We start from the raw sequence: 11778 nt of genomic DNA, 5'->3' as shown, positions 1-11778 counted from the left end.
GGAGCAACGCCCTAGGGTGAAGCCTATGTTGCTCGGAAAGTAGAAATGAACATAAGTTTCATACTGGTTGCAATTATTCGTTTTATACGATGGAAAAACTGTTGTATTTATATTGTATTTTATGCTTCTGGCGTTGACTTCTAAGGCCCTAGCTGTTCGATCTAGTGGAGCAACGCCGTAGAGTGAAGCCTAGGTTGACCGGAAGGTAGAATTGGCCATCACTTTCAAACTGGTTGCAATTATTCGTTTTATACGATGGAAAAACTGTTGTATTTATATTGTATTTTATGCTTCGGGCGTTGACTTCTAAGGCCCTAACTATTCAATCTGTTGGAGCAACGCCCTAGGGTGAAGCCTAGGTTGCTCGGAAAGTAGAAATGACCATAAGTTTCATACTGGATGCAATTATTCGTTTTATACGATGGAAAAACTGTTGTATTTATATCGCATTTTATGCTTCTGGCGTTGACTTCTAAGGCACTATCTTTTCGATCTGGTGGAGCTACGCCCTAGAGCGAAGCCTAGGTTGCCCGGAACGTAGAATTGGCCATCACTTCCAAACTGGTTGCAATTATTCCTGTTATATGATGGAAACACTGTTGTATTTTAACCGCATTTTATGCTTCGGGCGTTGACTTCTAAGGCCCTAACTATTCAATCTGTTGGAGCAATGCCCTAGGGTGAAGCCTAGCTTGCTCGGAAAGTAGAAATGACCATAAGTTTCATACTGGTTGCAATTATTCGTTTTATACGATGGAAAATCTGTTGTATTTATATTGTATTTTATGCTTCTGGCGTTGACTTCTAAGGCACTAACTATTCGATCTGGTGGAGCAACGCACTGGAGTGAAACCTAGGTTGCCCGGAACGTTGAATTGGCCATCACTTTCAAACTGGTTGCAATTATTCCTGTTATATGGTGGAAACACTGTTGTATTTTTTTTGCATTTTATGGTTCGGGCGTTGACTTCTAAGGCCCTAACTATGCAATCTGTTGGAGCAACGCCCTAGGGTGAAGCCTAGGTTGCTCGGAAAGTAGAAATGACCATAAGTTTCATACTGGATGCAATTATTCGTTTTATACGATGGAAAAACTGTTGTATTTATATCGCATTTTATGCTTCTGGCGTTGACTTCTAAGGCCCTAGCTGTTCGATCTAGTGGAGCAACGCCGTAGAGTGAAGCCTAGGTTGCCCGGAAGGTAGAATTGGCCATCACTTTCAAACTGGTTGCAATTATTCGTTTTATACGATGGAAAAACTGTTGTATTTATATTGTATTTTATGCTGCTGGCGTTGACTTCTAAGGCACTAACTATTCGATCTGGTGGAGCAACGCCCTACAGTGAAGCCTAGGTTGCCCGGAACGTAGGATTGGCCATCACTTTCAAACTGGTTGCAATTATTCCTGTTATATGATGGAAACACTGTAGTATTTTAACTGCATTTTATGCTTCGGGCGTTGACTTCTAAGGCCCTAACTATTCAATCTGTTGGAGCAACGCCCTAGGGTGAAGCCTAGCTTGCTCGGAAAGTAGAAATGACCATAAGTTTCATACTGGTTGCAATTATTCGTTTTATACGATGGAAAAGCTGTTGTATTTATATCGTATTTTATGCTTCTGGCGTTGACTTCTAAGGCACTAACTATTCGATCTGGTGGAGCAACGCCCTGGAGTGAAAGCTAGGTTGCCCGGAACGTAGAATTGGCCATCACTTTCAAACTGGTTGCAATTATTCCTGTTATATGATGGAAACACTGTTGTATTTTTTTTGCATTTTATGGTTCGGGCGTTGACTTCTAAGGCCCTAACTATTCAATCCGTTGGAGCAACGCCCTAGGGTGAAGCCTAGGTTGCTCGGAAAGCAGAAATGAACATAAGTTTCATACTGGTTGCAATTATTCGTTTTATACGATGGAAAAACTGTTGTATTTATATTGTATTTTATGCTTCTGGCGTTGACTTCTAAGGCCCTAGCTGTTCGATCTAGTGGAGCAACGCCGTAGAGTGAAGCCTAGGTTGACCGGAAGGTAGAATTGGCCATCACTTTCAAACTGGTTGCAATTATTCGTTTTATACGATGGAAAAACTGTTGTATTTATATTGTATTTTATGCTGCTGGCGTTGACTTCTAAGGCACTAACTATTCGATCTGGTGGAGCAATGCCCTAGAGCGAAGCCTAGGTTGCCCGGAACGTAGAATTGGCCATCACTTCCAAACTGGTTGCAATTATTCCTGTTATATGGTGGAAACACTGTTGTATTTTAACCGCATTTTATGCTTCGGGCGTTGACTTCTAAGGCCCTAACTATTCAATCTGTTGGAGCAACGCCCTAGGGTGAAGCCTAGCTTGCTCGGAAAGTAGAAATGACCATAAGTTTCATACTGGTTGCAATTATTCGTTTTATACGATGGAAAAGCTGTTGTATTTTTTTTGCATTTTATGGTTCGGGCGTTGACTTGTAAGACCCTAACTATTCAATCTGTTGGAGCAACGCCCTAGGGTGAAGCCTAGGTTGCTCGGAAAGTAGAAATGACCATAAGTTTCATACTGGTTGCAATTATTTGTTTTATACTATGGAAAAACTGTTGTATTTATATTGTATTTTATGCTTCTGGCGTTGACTTCTAAGGCACTAACTATTCGATCTGGTGGAGCAACGCTCTGTAGTGAAACCTAGGTTGCCCGGAACGTAGAATTGGCCATCACTTTCAAACTGGTTGCAATTATTCCTGTTATATGATGGAGACACTGTTGTATTTTTTTTGCATTTTATGGTCCGGGCGTTGACTTCTGAGGCCCTAACTATTCAATCCGTTGGAGCAACGCCCTAGGGTGAAGCCTAGGTTGCTCGGAAAGTAGAAATGACCATAAGTTTCATACTGGTTGCAATTATTCGTTTTATACGATGGAAAAACTGTTGTATTTATATAGCATTTTATGCTTCTGGCGTTGACTTCTAAGGCACTAACTATTCGATCTGGTGGAGCAACGCCCTAGAGTGAAGCCTAGGGTGCCCGGAACGTAGAATTGGCCATCACTTTCAAACTGGTTGCAATTATTCCTGTTATATGATGGAAACACTGTTGTATTTTTTTTGCATTTTATGGTTCGGGCGTTGACTTCTAAGGCCCTAACTATACAATTCGTAGGAGCAACGCCCTAGGGTGAAGCCTAGGTTGCTCGGAAAGTAGAAATGTCCATATGTTTCATACTGGTTGCAATTATTCGTTTTATACGATGGAAAAGCTGTTGTATTTTTTTTGCATTTTATGGTTCGGGCGTTGACTTGTAAGACCCTAACTATTCAATCTGTTGGAGCAACGCCCTAGGGTGAAGCCTAGGTTGCTCGGAAAGTAGAAATGACCATAGGTTTCATACTGGTTGCAATTATTCGTTTTATACGATGGAAAAACTGTTGTATTTATATTGCATTTTATGCTTCTGGCGTTGACTTCTAAGGCACTAACTATTCGATCTGGTGGAGCAACGCCCTAGAGTGAAGCCTAGGTTGCCCGGAACGTAGAATTGGCCATCACTTTCAAACTGGTTGCAATTATTCCTCTTATATGATGGAAACACTGTTGTATTTTTTTTGTATTTTATGGTACGGGCGTTGACTTCTAAGGCCCTAACTATTCAATCCGTTGGAGCAACGCTCTAGGGTGAAGCCTAGGTTGCTCGGAAAGTAGAAATGACTATACGTTTCATACTGGATGCAATTATTCGTTTTATACGATGGAAAAACTGTTGTATTTATATCGCATTTTATGCTTCTGGCGTTCACTTCTAAGGCACTATCTTTTTGATCTGGTGGAGCAACGCCCTAGAGCGAAGCCTAGGTTGCCCGGAACGTAGAATTGGCCATCACTTTCAAACTGGTTGCAATTACCCCTGTTATATGATGGAAACGCTGTTCTATTTTAATTGCATTTAATGCTTCGGGCGTTGACTTCTAAGGCCCTAACTATTCAATCTGATGGAGCAACGCCCTAGGGTGAAGCCTAGCTTGCTCGGAAAGTAGAAGTGACCAGAAGTTTCATACTGGTTGCAATTATTCGTTTTATACGGTGGAAAAGCTGTTGTATTTATATCGTATTTTATGCTTCTGGCGTTGACTTCTTAGGCCGTAACTATTCGGTCTGGTGGAACAACGCCCTAGAGTGAAGCCTAGGTTGCCCGGAACGTAGAATTGGCCATCACTTTCAAACTGGTTGCAATTATTCCTGTTATATGATGGAAACACTGTTGTATTTTTTTTGCATTTTATGGTTCGGACGTTGACTTCTAAGGCCCTAACTAATCAAACTGTTGGAGCAACGCCCTAGGGTGAAGCCTAGGTTGCTCGGAAAGTAGAAATGTCCATAAGGTTCACACTGGTTGCAATTATTCGTTTTATACGATGGAAAAACTGTTGTATTTATATTGTCCTTTAAGATTCTGGCATTGACTTCTAAGGCACTAACTATTCGATCTGGTGGAGGAACGCAATAGAGTGAAGCCTAGGTTGCCCGGAACGTAGAATTGGCCATCTCTTTCAAACTGGTTGCAATTATTCCTGTTATATGATGGAAGCACTGTTGGATTTTTTTTTCATTTTATGGTTCGGGCGTTGACTTCTAAGGCCCTAACTATTCAATCTGTTGGAGCAACGCCCTAGGGTGAAGCCTAGGTTGCTCGGAAAGTAGAAATGACCATAAGATTCATACTGGTTGCAATTATTCGTTTTATACGATGGAAAAGCTGTTGCATATATATTGTATTTGATGCTTCTGGCGTTGACTTCTAAGGCACTAACTATTCGATCTGGTGGAGCAACGCCCTAGTGTGAAGTCTAGGTTGCCCGGAACGTAGAATTGGCTAACACTTTCAAACTGGTTGCAATTATTCCTGTTATATGATGGAAACACAGTTGTATTTTTATTGCATTTTATGATTCGGGCGTTGACATCTAAGGCCCTAACTTCTCAATCTGTTGGAGCAACGCCCTAGGGTGAGTCCTAGGTTGCTCGGAAAGTACAAATGACCATAAGTTTCATACTGGTTGCAATTATTCGTTTTATACGATGGAAAAACTGTTGTATTTGTATTGTATTTTATGCTTCTGGCGTTGACTTCTAAGGCCCTAGCTGTTCGATCTAGTGGAGCAACGCCGTAGAGTGAAGCCTAGGATGCCCGGAAGGTAGAATTGGCCATCACTTTCAAACTGGCTGCAATTATTCATTTTATACGATGGAAAAACTGTTGTATTTATATTGTATTTTATGCTGCTGGCGTTGACTTCTAAGGCACTAACTATTCGATCTGGTGGAGCAATGCCCTAGAGTGAAGCCTAGGTTGCCCGGAACGTAGAATTGGCCATCACTTTCAAACTGGTTGCAATTATTCCTGTTATATCATGGAGACACTGTAGTATTTTAACTGCATTTTATGCTTCGGGCGTTGACTTCTAAGGCCCTAACTATTCAATCTGTTGGAGCAACGCCCTAGGGTGAAGCCTAGCTTGCTCGGAAAGTAGAAATGACCATAAGTTTCATACTGGTTGCAATTATTCGTTTTATACGATGGAAAAGCTGTTGTATTTATATCGTATTTTATGCTTCTGGCGTTGACTTCTAAGGCACTAACTATTCGATCTGGTGGAGCAACGCCCTGCAGTGAAAGCTAGGTTGCCCGGAACGTAGAATTGGCCATCACTTTCAAACTGGTTGCAATTATTCCTGTTATATAATGGAAACACTGTTGTATTTTTTTTGCATTTTATGGTTCGGGCGTTGACTTCTAAGGCCCTAACTATTCAATCCGTTGGAGCAACGCCCTAGGGTGAAGCCTAGGTTGCTCGGAAAGTAGAAATGACCATAAGTTTCATACTGGTTGCAATTACTTGTTTTATACGATGGAAACACTGTTGTATTTTTTTTGCATTTTATGGTTCGGGCGTTGACTTGTAAGACCCTAACTATTCAATCTGTTGGAGCAACGCCCTAGGGTGAAGCCTAGGTTGCTCGGAAAGTAGAAATGACCATACGTTTCATACTGGATGCAATTATTCGTTTTATACGATGGAAAAACTGTTGTATTTATATCGCATTTTATGCTTCTGGCGTTGACTTCTAAGGCACTATCTTTTCGATCTGGTGGAGCAACGCCCTAGAGCGAAGCCTAGGTTGCCCGGAACGTAGAATTGGCCATCACTTTCAAACTGGTTGCAATTACCCCTGTTATATGATGGAAACGCTGTTCTATTTTAATTGCATTTAATGCTTCGGGCGTTGACTTCTAAGGCCCTAACTATTCAATCTGATGGAGCAACGGCCTAGGGTGAAGCCTAGCTTGCTCGGAAAGTAGAAATAACCAGAAGTTTCATACTGGTTGCAATTATTCGTTTTATACGGTGGAAAAGCTGTTTTATTTATATCGTATTTTATGCTTCTGGCGTTGACTTCTTAGGCCGTAACTATTCGGTTTGGTGGAGCAACGCCCTAGAGTGAAGCCTAGGTTGCCCGGAACGTAGAGTTGGCCATCACTTTCAAACTGGTTGCAATTATTCCTGTTATATGATGGAAACACTGTTGTATTTTTTTTGCATTTTATGGTTCGGACGTTGACTTCTAAGGCCCTAACTAATCAAACTGTTGGAGCAACGCCCTGGGGTGAAGCCTAGCTTGCTCGGAAAGTAGAAATGTCCATAAGGTTCACACTGGTTGCAATTATTCGTTTTATACGATGGAAAAACTGTTGTATTTATATTGTCCTTTAAGATTCTGGCATTGACTTCTAAGGCACTAACTATTCGATCTGGTGGAGGAACGCAATAGAGTGAAGCCTAGGTTGCCCGGAACGTAGAATTGGCCATCTCTTTCAAACTGGTTGCAATTATTCCTGTTATATGATGGAAACACAGTTGTATTTTTAATGCATTTTATGCTTCGGGTGTTGACATCTAAGGCCCTAACTACTCAATCTGTTGGAGCAACGCCCTAGGGTGATGCCTAGGTTGCTCGGAAAGTAGAAATGACCATAAGTTTCATACTGGTTGCAATTATTCGTTTTATACGATGGAAAAACTGTTGTATTTATATTGTATTTTATGCTTCTGGCGTTGACTTCTAATGCCCTAGCTGTTCGATCTAGCGGAGCAACGCCGTAGAGTGAAGCCTAGGTTGCCCAGAAGGTAGAATTGGCCATCACTTTCAAACTGGTTGCAATTATTCGTTTTATACGATGGAAAAACTGTTGTATTTATATTGTTTTTTATGCATCTGGCGTTGACTTCTAATGCACTTACTATTCGGTCTGGTGGAGCAACGCCCTAGAGTGAAGCCTGGGTTGCACGGACCGTAGAATTGCCCATCACTTTCAAACTGGTTGCAATTATTCCTGATATATGATGGAAGCACAGTTGTATTTTTTTTGCATTTTATGGTTCGGGCGTTGACTTCTAAGGCCCTAACTATTCAATCTGTTGGAGCAACGCCCTAGGGTGAAGCCTAGGTTGCTCGGAAAGTAGAAATGACCATAAGTTTCATACTGGATGCAATTATTCGTTTTATACGATGGAAAAACTGTTGTATTTATATCGCATTTTATGCTTCTGGCGTTGACTTCTAAGGCCCTAGCTGTTCGATCTAGTGGAGCAACGCCGTAGAGTGAAGCCTAGGTTGCCCGGAAGGTAGAATTGGCCATCACTTTCAAACTGGTTGCAATTATTCGTTTTATACGATGGAAAAACTGTTGTATTTATATTGTATTTTATGCTGCTGGCGTTGACTTCTAAGGCACTAACTATTCGATCTGGTGGAGCAACGCCCTAGAGTGAAGCCTAGGTGGCCCGGAACGTAGGATTGGCCATCATTTTCAAACTGGTTGCAATTATTCCTGTTATATGATGGAAACACTGTAGTATTTTAACTGCATTTTATGCTTCGGGCGTTGACTTCTAAGGCCCTAACTATTCAATCTGTTGGAGCAACGCCCTAGGGTGAAGCTTAGCTTGCTCGGAAAGTAGAAATGACCATAAGTTTCATACTGGTTGCAATTATTCGTTTTATACGATGGAAAAGCTGTTGTATTTATATCGTATTTTATGCTTCTGGCGTTGACTTCTAAGGCACTAACTATTCGATCTGGTGGAGCAACGCCCTGGAGTGAAACCTAGGTTGCCCGGAACGTTGAATTGGCCATCACTTTCAAACTGGTTGCAATTATTCCTGTTATATGGTGGAAACACTGTTGTATTTTTTTTGCATTTTATGGTTCGGGCGTTGACTTCTAAGGCCCTAACTATACAATCTGTTGGAGCAACGCCCTAGGGTGAAGCCTAGGTTGCTCGGAAAGTAGAAATGACCATAAGGCTCATACTGGTTGCAATTATTCGTTTTATACGATGGAAAAGCTGTTGCATATATATTGTATTTGATGCTTCTGGCGTTGACTTCTAAGGCACTAACTATTCGATCTGGTGGAGCAACGCCCTAGTGTGAAGTCTAGGTTGCCCGGAACGTAGAATTGGCCAACACTTTCAAACTGGTTGCAATTATTCCTGTTATATGATGGAAACACAGTTGTATTTATATTGCATTTTATGCTTCGGGTGTTGACATCTAAGGCCCTAACTACTCAATCTGTTGGAGCAACGCCCTAGGGTGATGCCTAGGTTGCTCGGAAAGTAGAAATGACCATAAGTTTCATACTGGTTGCAATTATTCGTTTTATACGATGGAAAAACTGTTGTATTTATATTGTATTTTATGCTTCTGGCGTTGACTTCTAATGCCCTAGCTGTTCGATCTAGCGGAGCAACGCCGTAGAGTGAAGCCTAGGTTGCCCAGAAGGTAGAATTGGCCATCACTTTCAAACTGGTTGCAATTATTCGTTTTATACGATGGAAAAACTGTTGTATTTATATTGTTTTTTATGCATCTGGCGTTGACTTCTAATGCACTTACTATTCGGTCTGGTGGAGCAACGCCCTAGAGTGAAGCCTGGGTTGCACGGACCGTAGAATTGCCCATCACTTTCAAACTGGTTGCAATTATTCCTGATATATGATGGAAGCACAGTTGTATTTTTTTTGCATTTTATGGTTCGGGCGTTGACTTCTAAGGCCCTAACTATTCAATCTGTTGGAGCAACGCCCTAGGGTGAAGCCTAGGTTGCTCGGAAAGTAGAAATGACCATAAGTTTCATACTGGATGCAATTATTCGTTTTATACGATGGAAAAACTGTTGTATTTATATCGCATTTTATGCTTCTGGCGTTGACTTCTAAGGCCCTAGCTGTTCGATCTAGTGGAGCAACGCCGTAGAGTGAAGCCTAGGTTGCCCGGAAGGTAGAATTGGCCATCACTTTCAAACTGGTTGCAATTATTCGTTTTATACGATGGAAAAACTGTTGTATTTATATTGTATTTTATGCTGCTGGCGTTGACTTCTAAGGCACTAACTATTCGATCTGGTGGAGCAACGCCCTAGAGTGAAGCCTAGGTGGCCCGGAACGTAGGATTGGCCATCATTTTCAAACTGGTTGCAATTATTCCTGTTATATGATGGAAACACTGTAGTATTTTAACTGCATTTTATGCTTCGGGCGTTGACTTCTAAGGCCCTAACTATTCAATCTGTTGGAGCAACGCCCTAGGGTGAAGCTTAGCTTGCTCGGAAAGTAGAAATGACCATAAGTTTCATACTGGTTGCAATTATTCGTTTTATACGATGGGAAAGCTGTTGTATTTATATCGTATTTTATGCTTCTGGCGTTGACTTCTAAGGCACTAACTATTCGATCTGGTGGAGCAACGCCCTGGAGTGAAACCTAGGTTGCCCGGAACGTTGAATTGGCCATCACTTTCAAACTGGTTGCAATTATTCCTGTTATATGGTGGAAACACTGTTGTATTTTTTTTGCATTTTATGGTTCGGGCGTTGACTTCTAAGGCCCTAACTATACAATCTGTTGGAGCAACGCCCTAGGGTGAAGCCTAGGTTGCTCGGAAAGTAGAAATGACCATAAGACTCATACTGGTTGCAATTATTCGTTTTATACGATGGAAAAGCTGTTGCATATATATTGTATTTGATGCTTCTGGCGTTGACTTCTAAGGCACTAACTATTCGATCTGGTGGAGCAACGCCCTAGTGTGAAGTCTAGGTTGCCCGGAACGTAGAATTGGCCAACACTTTCAAACTGGTTGCAATTATTCCTGTTATATGATGTTAACACAGTTGTATTTATATTGCATTTTATGCTTCGGGTGTTGACATCTAAGGCCCTAACTACTCAATCTGTTGGAGCAACGCCCTAGGGTGATGCCTAGGTTGCTCGGAAAGTAGAAATGACCATCAGTTTCATACTGGTTGCAATTATTCGTTTTATACGATGGAAAAACTGTTGTATTTATATTGTATTTTATGCTTCTGGCGTTGACTTCTAATGCCCTAGCTGTTCGATCTAGTGGAGCAACGCCGTAGAGTGAAGCCTAGGTTGCCCAGAAGGTAGAATTGGCCATCACTTTCAAACTGGTTGCAATTATTCGTTTTATACGATGGAAAAACTGTTGTATTTATATTGTTTTTTATGCTTCTGGCGTTGACTTCTAATGCACTTACTATTCGATCTGGTGGAGCAACGCCCTAGAGTGAAGCCTGGGTTGCACGGACCGTAGAATTGGCCATCACTTTCAAACTGGTTGCAATTATTCCTGATATATGATGGAAACACAGTTCTATTTTTTTTGCATTTTATGGTTCGGGCGTTGACTTCTAAGGCACTAACTATTCGATCTGGTGGAGCAACGCCCTAGAGTGAAGCCTAGGGTACCCGGAACGTAGAATTGGCCATCACTTTCAAACTGGTTGCAATTATTCCTGTTATATGATGGAAACACTGTTGTATTTTTTTTGCATTTTATGGTTCGGGCGTTGACTTCTAAGGCCCTAACTATACAATTCGTTGGAGCAACGCCCTAGGGTGAAGCCTAGGTTGCTCGGAAAGTAGAAATGAACATAAGTTTCATACTGGATGCAATTATTCGTTTTATACGATGGAAAAACTGTTCTACTTATATCGCATTTTATGCTTCTGGCGTTGACTTCTAAGGCACTATCTTTTCGATCTGGTGGAGCAACGCCCTAGAGCGAAGCCTAGGTTGCGCGGAAAGTAGAAATGTCCATAAGTTTCATACTGGTTGCAATTATTCGTTTTATACGATGGAAAAGCTGTTGTATTTATATTGTATTTTATGCTTCTGGCGTTGACTTCTTAGGCCGTAACTATTCGGTCTGGAGGAGCAACGCCCTGGTGTGAAACCTAGGTTGCCCGGAACGTAGAATTGGCCATCACTTTCAAACTGGTTGCAATTATTCCTGTTATATGATGGAAACACAGTTGTATTTTTATTGCATTTTATGCTTCGGGCGTTGACTTCTAAGGCCCTAACTATTCAATCTGTTGGAGCAACGCCTTAGGGTGAAGCCTAGGTTGCTCGGAAAGTAGAAATGACCATAAGTTTCATACTGGATGCAATTATTCGTTTTATACGATGGAAAAACTGTTGTATTTATATCGCATTTTATGCTTCTGGCGTTGACTTCTAAGGTACTATCTTTTCGATCTGGTGGAGCAACGCCCTAGAGCGAAGCCTAGGTTGCCCGGAACGTAGAATTGGCCATCACTTCCAAACTGGTTGCAATTATTCCTGTTATATGATGGAAACACTGTTGTATTTTAACCGCATTTTATGGTTCGGGCGTTGACTTCTAAGGCCCTAACTATGC

Source organism: Calliopsis andreniformis, unplaced genomic scaffold, assembly GCF_051401765.1.
Source record: "Calliopsis andreniformis isolate RMS-2024a unplaced genomic scaffold, iyCalAndr_principal scaffold0008, whole genome shotgun sequence".
NCBI lineage: Eukaryota > Metazoa > Arthropoda > Insecta > Hymenoptera > Andrenidae > Calliopsis > Calliopsis andreniformis.
Note: the sequence above shows the minus strand (reverse complement) of the source record.